This window comes from Macaca fascicularis, chromosome X (genome assembly GCF_037993035.2).
Source record: "Macaca fascicularis isolate 582-1 chromosome X, T2T-MFA8v1.1".
NCBI lineage: Eukaryota > Metazoa > Chordata > Mammalia > Primates > Cercopithecidae > Macaca > Macaca fascicularis.
Genome location: NC_088395.1, coordinates 116,698,485 through 116,712,902, shown reverse-complemented (window position 1 = coordinate 116,712,902; position 14,418 = coordinate 116,698,485). Strand labels below are relative to the sequence as shown.

Below are 14,418 nucleotides of genomic sequence, written 5' to 3'. Positions count from 1 at the left end.
TTAGACCAAGCTGCTGGGCCAATTTTGGCACAGCTTACCAAAAAGAATGTCCTCACTCTCCCTACATCCAACACACCCACTCACTCGCTCCTGTTTCCCATCTCTCTCAAAATGGAATCTCTGTATTATCAAAGCAGAGCATGTTTTGACCTGCCATAGGGGCCCTGCTGTAGAGCTTAGCAGCGGGCAGAGAATGGAAACAGTTGGGTGGCTAACTCAGTTCTGGGGAAAAAAGAACTTTGGCAGCTGACAAGAGGCCTAGCCTCTTGGGCTTACATAATCCCTACCATACACACACACACGTACACACGCGTACACACACATACACACACACACCAAAGGATGCCAGGATAGACAAAGGCACCCAGGGGAAAGGATCAGATGCCTCCCTTTCCCCACAGGGCAAGCACATAACCAAGACTGTGTGCTAATGAGAGGAGGCAGTTACAGGCTACCCAAGCACAGGAGCCCAGGTCTGTCTTATGCCAAGGGCTGAAACCAAAAAGATGGCAGAGCTCCCAGAATGGGAGCTGGGACAACTGTGGAGCCTGGACACAGACATTGGCTCTGGCTCTTTAAAATAAAAATCCACACGGAAAATAATTTCCCAGGAACCCACCTGCTGCTCAACTATTACTTTACACTCACCAAGGGAAATGTAAAAACTGAGAAAAGGAGGTAAGATTCCGAGTACCACTGTAGACCCCAGTGGAAAAGGTCACGAGATTGGATACTGGGCATTATCAGCACAAGGTAGCTATGGAGGTCTGAGAGGCCTACACTGGACCTCACAGTAATGTGGTCTGAGATCACTCTAGTATCTGAAAATTAGGTACTGCTTTATGCTTTTCAAATGATTTCACATCCACAATCTACTCAATGTCTCAAAATCCCCAGGAAGCAGCCAGGTCAAGTATTACCCTTAATTGACAGATGAGGAAACTGAGGTGCAAAAGGGTTATTAACTTCCCTGAGGTCGCCTGGAAAATAGGGAAGGAAGGAAAAAGTCCCAAGAAGGCTCAGCTCTCTGGCTGAAATGAGCACCTTCATGCACCTAAGGGACTTGACCTCTCCCTGAAACAGGCCTGGGAAGCCAGGCTGCTCTCTCCCATAGCAAGGAGCTGGGCCAAGGGCATGCAGCTACTAGTCCCAGGTGTGTCCTCAAGCAGTACTTCTGCCAACCTCTCAGACTCCAATTGCTGACCATCCACCTTGACTCACATTGCCCACCTGCCTCACCCTGCCTCCCAGCTCCTAGAAAGCAAAGTCTCCACCTGAATGTCCAGGGAGGCAGTTAAGCATTGCAGTTACAAGCTAGGACTTTGGAGTCTGTCAAAGCTGTGTTCTAGATTTGACTCTGCTGCTCGGTAGCCCTGTGGCCTTGGCCAAGGCCCTTAAACTCTCCATCTCCATTTTGGCATCAGTAAAATGAAAGTCAGTCTTCTAAGATTGTTGTATGATTTAAAAATTTTTTTAAATATAACAAAAACTAGCATGGTACTTCTTTTATGCCATGAACTATGAAAATCACTTTGTAAACAGTTAATTTAAACAAATCTTCATAAGAACTGTATTGTTCCAATTATATCCGTTTTAGAGATGGGACACTGGGGCACAGGAAAGTTAGATAACTCACTCAAGGATACATTCTCATTCAGTGACAGAGCCAAGATTCAAATCCAAGCAGTTTGGCTCTAGAATTTATAGTCTTAGCCAGCACACTCAGCTGTCCCCTGCTCACTCGCTCCCTCCCACAGAAGTCTGACTCATAGGAGTTGCTCCGTGGGGAGGAGCCACCCTTATGAATGGGAGTAGTCATAGTGGTATCAGCAACAGGACAGAGGCAGGACATGCACATGTCCTCACTTGTCCCTCCACACGGTGATTTAGCCCAGTCCTCTCCTGTTCAAATGATCCTCATCTTCATAGCATGCTCTGCCTACTGTCTGGTGCCCCAGCCACACATCATACAGTAGCCAAACTTGCCCTGCAACATAGGCCTCCCAGCTCCTGAGCCTCTTGTCACTGGCCCACTTCATCTCTGCAGCCACTGTGGCTACAGACTTCAGATGGAGTGGCCAAGAGACTGTCCCCACCAGCAGTTTCCTTCCTCTGCTGGCTGCCTCACCCCTACTCCAAGACTTCTCTACTTCAGGGGGCCACAAAGAGTACTGAACTAGGTGCATATGCCACTGCACCCAAAGCCAGGGGAGAGAAAGAGGAAATAGGTGAAGGAGGAAGTGTGGAAAAAGAAGGAGAGAAAGGGAAGAAGAAGATGTAAGAGAAAGGGGGTGAAGTAAGAAGAAACATAATGGCAAGAATAAGAGAGCTGAATGGGAACCAAGAACTTAACCACTTGTCATTTAATAGCAAATCATATTGAAGTACTTATATTATGCACCATGTTCTGTGTTAAATACTTTTACATGTTGATATGATTTGGCTATGTCCCCACCCAAATCTTATGTTGAATTGTAGCTCCCATAATTCCCACATGCTGTGGGAGGGACCCAGTGGGAGATAATTGAATCATGGGGACATTTTCCTCCATACTGTTCTGGTGGTAGTGAATAGGTCTCATGAGATATGATGGTTTTATAAGGGGTTTCCCCTTTCACTTGGCTCTCATTCTCTCTTGCCTGCCACCATGTAAAACGTGCTTTTCACCTTCTGCCATGATTGTGAGGCCTCCCCAGCCAAATGGAACTGTGAGTCCATTAAACCTCTTTTTCTTTATAAGTTACCCAGTCTTGTGTATGTCTTTATCAGCAGCATGAAAACAGACTAATACACATGTATTATCTCATTTAATTATTACAACTTTCCTATGAAGTAGGGACTATGATCATGTGCATTTGACAGACAGGAAACTAAGTCACAGAGAAATTAAATAACATCCAAAGAAACAGCAATAGGCACAGGGATGGGGGGAAAGGGCATTCAACAAAGGAGAAAAAAGTTTTTGTTTTTGCTTTTAAAGAAATGGGGTCTCCCTATGTCACCCAGGCTGGAGTACAGTGGCCATTCTCATGCACAATCATGGCACACTACAGCCCTGAGCTCCTGGGCACAAGCAACCCTCCTCCCTTAACCTCCCAAGTAGCTGGGACTATAGGCATGCACCATCATGCCCAGCTAAGACAGTTCTTTACTGAACACCGAGTCTGGGCTGAGTTCCAGGAACTTTCTCAGGGAGCCTCCCCTGACCCTCTTTTCCCCATTTTATATCTGTGAAATGCCATACTTCCCTAGAAAGAGTTCCACTTGGTTAATTCATTTCTACACACTAGAGAACTCATACCTAGAACTCCACTCTAATGTACATAGCCTGGTTCTTTTTCAACTGGAGGAATCCTGAGGTTATAGACAAAAAGTCCTGCATCAATGCAATTTAAAGTCAAAAGCAATAAAAAATGCTTTAAGCAACACAGGCCATTAACTACCTTCTCACAAGTCAACATCCTTTTTAGAATCAAAAGACCAGAGTGGTAAAGTTCTCCAGGCCTCTAGAGTTTAGACTGCCTGAAACATTAGGTGCATGGACTCTGTTCATGGCAAGAATCTCAACCTCCTTCCTCCCGCAACCCTGACAGCTGCACCACTGTTCTCTCCCATGGAGACCACTGATCCCACCACGCCCCTACTTCCCTGTTTACAACAGTCACCTGAGCAGTCCCTTCACCTTTTTTAAGAAAAACTTAATTATCGCTCTCTGAAGACACTGCTACACTGCTATCCTGACAGCTCTCTCAAGTAGTGGGGATTTTTCCTCTCATATAACCTTACACCACTGGGCCAAGGGAATGCCTCTCTGTGCCTCACAGATGCTTCTAAATTGCTGTCTCTTCCAGACCATTATCGCTGCCTCCTTGCTAACCACTCTCCTGATTTGAATCTCATGTCCTGAGACTATGGCACCCACTACTCCTTTCTGTTGCAGTTATTTACGGCCCCCTGCATGTATACCCTCCCCTCCTCAGTCCTTGAAGGTTTTGTGTTACCCCTCCCTGTGACGCCTTTCCAACATTCCTTTGTCAAAATCCCTGCAGTATCAATATTTAGGAACACTCTGGCCTCTCAATGCCTGCCCTCCATGCTCCTCAAGATCTCTCTCCATTTTACCTCATACCTTTTTCATATGGTCACACCAGTTATTATTAATAGCTGTGATCTCTCCATAACCTCTGTCATGTACCCTACTCTCCAGCCACCACCTTGTGTCTGGCCAATTCACTCCCTCTAATATCCCTACTCTCACAATTTTCTCACTTCACCAGAACCTACAGTCTTGATCCTACCACCTTTTTACTGTCCCCTCACCAACCTCATGTCCTTACTTCTATGCTCACCAGCGTTGAGTTCAAGGCCCATCACTTCCTTCAGTACATTCCCAACTCTCCTGACACACTCTCTCCTTTTGTCCTACTTACCTCACAAAACCACATTCCTGGCTAAATCCAACTGTCTGACTTCACATCCCTAAACCCATGTGAGCAAACATGTCTGGAGAAAAATATAAAGCCATGCTATTAGCCCTTTACATTCATGACAACAAACTTAGTGCCAGATTTTCATGCTGCTCTATAATCTCACTATATTCCCAAGACCATTCATTCTCCTCTCTCCCAGGCCACTATTCCACAACTTCTCCTGCTTTCCTCAGACCTTCGCCATTCTCCCTCTCAGCTGAGGAAATGGCTTTCTACTTCAGTGGGGTGAGGGGGCATGGAGAACCATTGGAAGATAACAGACACAAGTTCCCACCTCCACATCTCCCTCCTCCCTGCACCCATACCCACAGCTGCTTTTTCCTCTGCTACTATGCAGGAAGCACCTGTGCTGCTGACTAAGGCTAGTACCATCATTCCTGTACTAGATCCTATCCTTTCTCACCTATTCAAGAATGTCACACCAGCAACTGTCTGTTTTTCTCACTGGATCATTGCTATCAGAAAACAAACATGCTAAAATATCTTTCATCTAAAGAAACAAAAGCTCTTGACCTCACTCCCATTTGCGGTAGTAATGGAGCTACCACCTCTATTTCTCTGCTTTCCTTTATACTTTATAGCAAAACTCCTCAAAAGATGTCTCTACTCATTGCCATCACTGCCTTTCCTCTGAAGTATTCCTCCATCCAATTCAATCACATTTTCATTCCTACCATTCCACTCAAATTGCTTTTGTTGAGGTTACCAATGACCTCCATGTTTCTAATTCCAGTAGGCAACAAAAGGATGGAAGTTAGCCCACATGGCATCTTTATGTGAAATAGGTGCTCCTTCTTCTGCCAAGGCTCAACCACATGCCAGGGTGTCAGAGAGATTCTGGATACCACTCACTCCATTATGCAATTAACAAGCTGCACAACTAGAGATACTAATCCTGGTCTATTTTTAGGTCTCATCTTACTTGGTCTATCAACAGCATTTGATGCAGTTGATTATTCCCTCATCCTGAATAGACTTTCTGTGCTGGGATTCTCGCACACCACCCTCTAATCTTTCTCTACCTCAATGGCGTTCCTTCTCAATCTCCTTTGCTGAATTTCCCTTATGTCCCTCATCTCTAAATATTACAGTGGCCAAGAACCAATTCCATGTCCCTCTTCTACAGCTACTCTCACTCACTAGGTAATCTTATCCAGGTTCCTGGTTCTAGATACCATCTGTATACTGATGACTCCCAGTCGGTATCTCCAGCCTGGAGTCAGGCTGCTGAGACTGAAATTCTGTCTCCATCATTTATTCTCTATACAACTTTGGGCAAATCATTTAATCTTGCTGAGCCTCAGCTGACTTATTCATAAATGGGAATAATAGTATCTACTTCACCCAGTTGTGGTGAAATAATACCTGTAAAATCCTTGGCCCAGTGCTGGCATATAGTAACTACTCATTAAATGCTGGCTGTTATAATCACTATCCCCCTTTTCAACATCAATCCAGCCAGTAACTAGGAAAGCCAGAATTTCCATCCCAGGCAGTAACACTTAATGCCAGATCTTTCTAGTCGAAAGCTGGGGTTTCATTTCATCATTCTGCCTCAGCAAGAAGAGATGGTATCACCTGGGCCTGTCCCACAGTCCTAAGTCACACATTAGTATGTTTACCAGATGACTACCAGGGTAACTTTAGCTCCCCACATTAGTCCATTCATTTGGCCTATCTATAGGCCAGAGTTTCTCACTGGAAACCTCTTTATTTCTCAAAAAAAAAATTTTCTTTCTTTATTTCTCAACTCCACTCTCCTGTTCTTACCGAAAACAGTCCTATTCTCACTTTCATCCAGTTGACCAAAAACACCTATTAAGACACGCCTAAGTGGTACGTAATGTGCTTGCCTCTTGCTATGTGGCAATAATGAAGACATCTTGTAGGGTAGGGATCCCGGCCCTACAACAGTTCATAGTCTAGTTGAGGAGGCTAACAGATAAGGAGAGAATATCAGTGCAGGAAAAGATCATGGGAGGCCCTGTAGATCATGTATTGGCTTTGGTTTGAATTTTCTGAGAGGCATGCATAATATGTAGTTTTGCAGGGCTCCTTTTGGTGGTTGTGTGCAGGGTTTGCTACTTGAGGCAGAGAGACCAGTTAGGGGCTGGTGATAGCAATGTCTAAGCAAAGGCAGACACAGCAAGAGAAGAGAGGATGGGCAGATTTGAGAGAAGGTAAGGAAGTTGAATTGCCAGGACTAATTAATTGACTGGACAGGGCATTGTGCAGAAGTAAGAGAAGAAAAGAAGTTGAAGATGACTCACAGGCTATGGCTTAGATGGATGGTAGGACGTTGGGGCTTCTCCCTATGTTGGGACCTACAGTCTAGGGTGCAGATTGGAGGAAGTGAGGTACAAGAAAAGAAGCTGGGGCCATGCTGAATTTGTGATGCCAGTGTGACTGCCTGGGAGAGAAGCTCATAAATTGGTGGGTGTGGATCTTAACGGGGCTAAAGAGGATGAGAAGAATTGAAAGTAAGGCAAATGATATACATGCCTAACTGTACATTATAAAATATGCACACCTAAATGTACATCAGGACACACAAACATGGAAATTTAAAAGAATGAAATTTTATTAGAATAGATATCTAATATTTTCATCACAGACTCAATGAAACATCTCTTGTACCCCATTTGGTGGACCCCTGGTCCTCAGTAATCTTTTGAGAAGAGTAAATGCCTGGAGAGAGATGAAAACTATAACTAAAGGGTAGTATCAATATTGAGAAATAACTGTTAAGAACAGGAGAGATTCTATATACACTGAAGGAAGGAGTCAGTGGACAGGGAGATGCTGGAGAAGCATAAGGTGCAGGAGGCACTAGACAGCCAGAGGACTGGAAGCAGGTGAGAGGGAACAGGACCCAAAGCGCAGATGGAAAGATTAGCTTTCGGATCCCAGGAGATGAGGAAGGAAGAACAGGCTGAAGTGAGAATAACTGCTTGAGGGAGGGCTGCACATTGCAAATTAAGGGAGCTCACACCATACCTCAGGTGACTTGGTCTTACCAGAAGAGTCCATGGCTAATGATTAGGTGCCAAGTGAGAATAGGCAGTTACAAAGACAGAACCCTGGTCTCAGCTCAGCCCTAGACTACAGACTCTCAAAATAAATCAGGGAATCAAAAAAGATAATCCATCCCTTTAGAGGGGAAAGGATGCAATCGACAGTTACAACTGCCCTTGATAATGTTCCTGCCAATGAAGTTTGGTTTTGGAACACTTTATCTTCATTAACTGACCACAGACTTTAACTGTGGCCTACTGGGGCCACAGACTCCTTAGGACGAAATACCACTTGTAAGAGGAGCCACAAAAGGAATGTCATGACCTAAATGACACTGATAGGGGACAAGTTAAATAAACCATGATGAATTCATGGTACAGCAGACCACATTGCCATTAAAAACAACAAGGTGTCTGTCATTAAGGAAACATTCAAATCTAGAATATGGGACATTCTACAAAATAACTCCCTAAAATTTCAGTATCATAAATGAAGAAGGGGGTACTGTTCTTAGGTTAAAAAAATGAAAACCAGTAAAGAGATGGAACAATCAAAAGCAATACTTGAAACTTCACTAGATCCTGATTTTTTTTTAAAAGACATTCTTGGGACAATTAAGGAAACTTAAACATAAGCTGATTAAATAAGGTAGATGATAAGGTAGATGGTATTATAGAAATGTTGATAATTTTCTTAAGTGTGGTAAGGTATTATAATTATACGAGAGAATGCCCTTAGTCTTAGGAGCTGAAGTACTTAGACTAAAGCGTCAAGATGTCTACAACTTTGAAATGATTCAGCAAATTTAGATAGAAAGTGAATATGGAGAAATGTTAGATATTGTTGAATCTAGCTGGAGGATATAGAGTCACTGTTCACTATGCTACTTTTCAACTTTTCAATGTGTTTGAAAAGTTGTATAGTAAAAACTTAGGAATTTTTAAATATTTAACTAAATTTAAATGATGTAAGTATGAATTAATATGGCAAAATCCTAAGATACAGTACACCAAAGAAGAAACAAGATACATTATTTCTGGAGAACAATTTGTCAATATCTATGAAAACTTTAAAATGCCCACTCAGTTTGACTCAGTAATTTTACTTCTAGGAATTTGTACTAACAGCAATACTTGCCCACATGCACAAAAATATATGCATAAAGATGTTCGCTGCAGCATTATTTATAGTTACAAAAAAATTTGGAATTTAAAAAAGCAAACTAAATGACCACCATCAGCAGGATGATCAAAAAACACTCTGGAAGATGTATTACTCCACCAAGTTTTTTTGTTTTTTTTTTTAAAGGCGGTACAACCATTTCTAGGTAAAACAGAGCAAGTCTATATTGTATAAGGCATGATCATTTTTTTATAAGAAAAGGAATAAGTTTGTATGTGTATTTTTGGGTGTATATAAAATGGATCTAAGATAGCACCCAGTTACTATTCCCCAAACTGGAGAAGGAAACAGGATTGGGGAAGAGAGACTGGGATAGGAAAGGGAAGATCTTGAGTTTGGGTTCTATATACTTGTATATATATATTTTATAACAAATGAATGTATTCATGTATTAATCATGTAGCTAAATTCTTTTAAAGGATGAAAAAAGTTAAAAGATAAGTACACCAAACAGTTAACAGCAATTCTCTCTGGGGAGTAGGAGGTGGGAACTTTTATGTTATATTCTTTATATCTCTACATTACAGGAATCCTAAACCAAGAGGATGCATTAAATTATTAATGATGATTAGTGTTAATTTGTTCTAGTTTTTAAGAATTCCCTCCTTTGGAGAATATTAGCATGTTAAGAAAATAATGTGTAAAGGGGGCATCCATAGACCCCAAAATCCCTTGTTCTCTTTGTATTTTTCCCTTGAGACCCTACTCCCACTCCACACCTCACCTCCAGTAAGGACAGATGCCCACAGTCCTGCCAGGCACATGCTATTCCATCTAATTTTCACCATCTGATGTGGAAAGGGGCAGGGGGGCATAATAAAGGTGGCGGGGAGGCCACCGGTCCTTCCTTTTCTTTTTTTTTTTTTTTTTTTTTTTTTTGAGACAGAGTCTCGCTCTGTTGTTCAGGCTAGAGTGCCATGGTGTGATCTCGGCTTACTGCACCCTCCGCCTCCTGAGTTCAAGAGATTCTCCTGCCTCAGCCTCCCGAGTAGCTGGGACTACAGACACAGGCCACTGTGCTTGGCTAATTTTTTTTTTTTTTTATTTTTTTTTTTTTTGTATTTTTAGTAGATACAGAGTTTTGCCATGTTGACCAGACTTGTCTCGAACTCCTGGCCTCAAGTGATCTGCCTGCCTCTGCCTCTCAAAGTGCTGCGATTACAGGCGTGAGCCACTCTGAGTCCAAACCCTATCGGGACTACTACTGACTTCCTCCTTAGTGCTCAGAGCCCTTGAGAGAGCAGGGGAACAGAGTTGTGGTTATAAGGTGCCTTCCCCTAGCCAGCTCCCTGTCAAATACTTTGAGCCCATGAAAGATGCTGTTTGTTCTGGTGGCACAGTCACTTGTGCAAGCGTATTTCCTGGTTTGAAAACTATAACAGCCCGGACCTGCCTGCCTCTTTCAGGAAAATCCACAGAACTTTACCAAGTGGTAATTTTGAGTCTGTATACCATTAGATACTCTACAAGAGCTCACTTAGCTGTTTCTTTTAACCAAGATGAAAATGAAACCTCCTCACTCTCCTCCTCCTACATCTAACTGACTCAAGGAGCTGCTGCCTATCATCTTATGAAACCACAAAGTACCACTTTTGAATACTTGTTGCTGGTATCAAAAGTCATTTCTGAAAAGGCAGGGAAGGAAGCTCTGGTGTTTGGTCTGCCTATGAATAATAATAACAGCTCACATAATAGTGTTCCTAGGGGATATGTCATAACTAAGTCTGTTACATTTTCTTGAGCTTTCATGATAAGGAGGAGGGTGAAGAGAATGATGGTCATAATGAATACTTACTGACTCTTATGGCCTGAATTGTGTCTCTCCCCAAATTCATACATTGAATTCCTCACCCTCAGTACCTCAGAATGTGACTGTATTTGGAGATAGTAAAGGTAATTAAGGTAATTAAGGTAAAATGAGGTCATATGGGTGGGTCCTAATCCAATACGACCAGTGTCCTCATAAGAAGAGATTACAGGCTGGGGCACAGTGGCTCACGCCTGTAATCCCAGCACTCTGGGAGGCTGAGGCGTGTGGATCACCTGAGGTCAGAAGTTCAAGACCAGGCTGGCCAATATGGTGAAACCCTGTCTCTACTAAAAATACAAAAATTAGCCAGGCGTGGTGGCAGGTGCTTGTAATCTCAGCTACTCGGGAGGCTGAGGCAGGAGAATTGCTTGAATCTGAGAGGTGGAGGTTGCTGTGAGCTGAGATCGTGCCATTGCACTCCAGCCTGGGCAACAGAGCAAGACTCCAACTAAAAAGAAAAAAAAAAGAAGAAGAAGAAGAGATTACAACACAGACGGACACAGAGAAAAAAACCCTACAAAGACATTGGGAGAAGACAGCCATTGACTGGTGGAAAAGAGAGACCCTCAGAAGAAACCAACCCTGCCAGCACCTTGAGTTTAGAATTCTAGCCTCCAGAACTGTGAGGAAATAAATTTCTGTTTTTTAAGCCACCCAGTCTGTGATATTTGTCATAGCAGCCCTAACAAACCAATACACGGACCAACAATATGCTATGACCAAGGTCTTGTTCTAAGCACTTTACAACTATTAACTTCTTTTATCTTCATAACACCCTTATGTGGTAGCTCCTATGGTTATTCTCCAATTTGAACATGAGAAAACTAAGGCACACAGGAATTTTTCATGATAGTAAAATATTGGAAATGACCAAAAACCCATCCCAAGGAGACTGGAGAAATACACTGTGGTATATTCACATGATGAAATGTGATGCCACAGTGAAATTGTAACTACAGTTATACTCAGTGGCAGGAATGAACCATACTAATATAATGATGAGTAAAACAAGCAAGTCCCAGAAAACTATCTAAAACATAATACTCTTTTAATGAGGGCCAGAAAAACAACCAAGTAATATCTTATTTAGGAATATATATCTACATGTATATATCTATATATCCATATCTATATCAATATGAATATAAATATCTTTGTGCATATGAGAGAGATAAAACTCCAAAAGAGCAAAAGAATAATAACCAAAATTCAGGCCAGCAATTCCTTCAGGGTGGAGAGGGAGATAGAGAGCAGAATTGGGGGAGCAGCGCACAGGTAGACTGAGTTCTCATCAATGTGGCTAATTCTTAAGTTGGGCTCACAGTTGTCATATTATCCATAAAAAAGTAAATGTACAAATAAATAAAATTAAAGCAGGCTATACATGGACGAATGGTGCAGCATGAAATGAGTCAAGGATTAGAAATATGATTATTCCAATTATGTGTATCCAAGGTCCATTTTAAAAGAAAAAGGGATAGGGTTTCAGTGAAATAATTTGCCTACGGTCTCGGGTTTATTAAGTGTCTCAGCCAGCATTTGAACCCAGGGAACCTGGCTCCAGAACCCATCATCTTAACCATTATTATCTGTTCCATACTTCAGGCTGCTCCCTGATGAAAAAGAAATAGAGTCTACTATGAAAACGGAAGGCCTTACGCTACCTAGCTACCATAATATAGGTACTACCTAGCCATCAAAGTGGACCCAGGGAACTCCGAATTCACAAAATGCAAATTTATTTACCAGTTCTTCAAACTGAGACAAAGGTTGAATTTCATATGGAAGAAAGGCATTTTGAGTATACAAGATGGTGTTTCAGGACTTCGAAGTCTAGCCCTGAACACATTATTTGACATTTTACTCAATAAGGGAAAGTTAGTATTTGTACAGATCTCTCCACAGAACTCAGAGGAAAGTCTAATTAAACAGAGAGATGGTTCAAAAGCCTACCGAGGAACCAGGCCAGCTGCAAGTCAAAAGAAAATTGGCTTGTATGTGGAGGCCAAACTGTGCCTGCACACTGACTTGCCCAGGCCTAACATTCCTGCTTAGGTAGTGGAACAAGGGGCTCAACGAGACCCCTTTCCACCAATGACAGGACCAACACATCATTTTCCTCTACCCTGGGTTACAGATTCCACCCAGAAAACTTAGGCCATGTAGAGCAGTAGGTATGAGAGGAAAGGTGCTAAACTCACAGCCCTTCATCTGCCCAGGTAGTCTGTTACCCTCCACCCATATTGTAATGCCTTTAAAAGACTTCAGCATCAGATGGCGTGATTGATATAAAAGCCAACCCTCCACTAGCACTAGAGCAAAGGCAAGCAGGAAAGCATCTGGATTTGGCTTTCAGGCCAGTCAAAACAGCTCGAGGGCACTCAGCCTAACCCCTCACCCCACCATCTGCCAAGAAGGGAATCTGGTTAATCTACTCCCTGGGGGTCATTGCTTAAAGGCAGCCACTGGGCCTGGCAGTCATTTGTGAGGCAGGCTTCCCTGGCCTGTTACGTCCAACATCTCCCCCTAACAATCCCCATGACCTCTGCTTTAAGTTGGAGCCAGGTTCATAAATACCTAAATCAAGGGAAAGCAAAAGTCCCATATCCCCTGGAGGCCACCAGAGATGGATGGGATTTGACCATCTCCTGACCTGAGTACACTCTGGTCACTTCTTTTGACTTCTTTCTTGTCTTCCCTTCTGTTTAACTCTCCAATTCTCTATGTCTTCTCAGGCTCCAAGCCTGCTCCCAGATTTTCCATCAGCACTGAAGGATGGTCAACTTAAACCTGCAGCAGTTCCTGGCTAACCTAACACACAGAGAATGTATAGAATCTTTATTTTCATCACAGATTTTTAGAGAAAGAAATTTCTTTGGACCAACTGGGATGGGGCCCAGCAACCTGTATTTAAATATATTTCACTAAAAAACAATGTGGATACAGAGGTATTCAACCCATACCTGGAGAAATACTCTAGTAGGGCAGGCCTCAAAATTCTAAGGCATAGGTGTGAAAACTCAGAATATTTCCATATAGAAATGACAGATAACTCCCAGGAGAATGTATTTTTTTATGATGTGACTGGTGTTCAAAACAACAAAGGAGATAATAATAATAGAAATAATAAGTAATAATTATTAGTACATGGCACTTCTCTGCCAGGCATTGTCCTAAATACTTGGTATGTAGTAGCTAATTCTTACAACAACTCTCTAAGATAGGTTCTACCATCCACCTTTTACACCTAAGAAAATTGAGACACAAAGAGATTAAGTAACTGACCCAAGGTAACTTACAGAGCCAGGATGAAAATGGGCAGTCTGACTCCAGAGTCCATGTTCTTAATCACCGATTTATACTATCTACATGTGCCCTGAGGCCCTTTATGGTAGAGAGGAGACCCTTGACTTTGAAACTTGATATACAAATGACCCAAATACATGATGGTTTGACCTCCTGCTATTGAGATATTCTTTTTCCTCCACACCTGTGAGCATGGATCTGGAATATTCTAATTAAATTGCCATGGGAACTGATCAGCACTGGAATCTGCCTCCATGACCTCCCAGATACGCATTATTTATTGAGCATCTACTATGTGCCAACTATTATAAACAAGATACAAATGGCCTCTGCCTTTATGTACCTTACAGTATTACAACCACATCATTCCAAATGCTAATTTCTAGGGCTTAAAAGGGTTCTGAAATGAAAATATGGTTTAAATCAGTGTTCCAAGGACTTAAGGCCACCACTGCCAATGTTCTGTTAGCTACATGAGAAGCTACATGGGCTTCCTGACATTTCATAGAACTTAGCACAATACTAGATACATGGTAGGTATTTATCAACTTATTTAGAGATATTTCAGGAGAGCACTGACAACCAATGAATAGAATTAGAATGTCCTCCTGGTTG

General features: G+C 42.3%; 1 protein-coding gene across 30 annotated transcripts in view; it reads right to left on the bottom strand.

Annotated features, from left to right (window-relative positions):
- The window catches only part of TMEM164 (transmembrane protein 164), a 350,347-nt gene that overhangs the window by 206,831 nt on the left and 129,098 nt on the right, over positions 1-14,418 (bottom strand). The gene's annotated exons all lie outside the window — the stretch shown is intronic.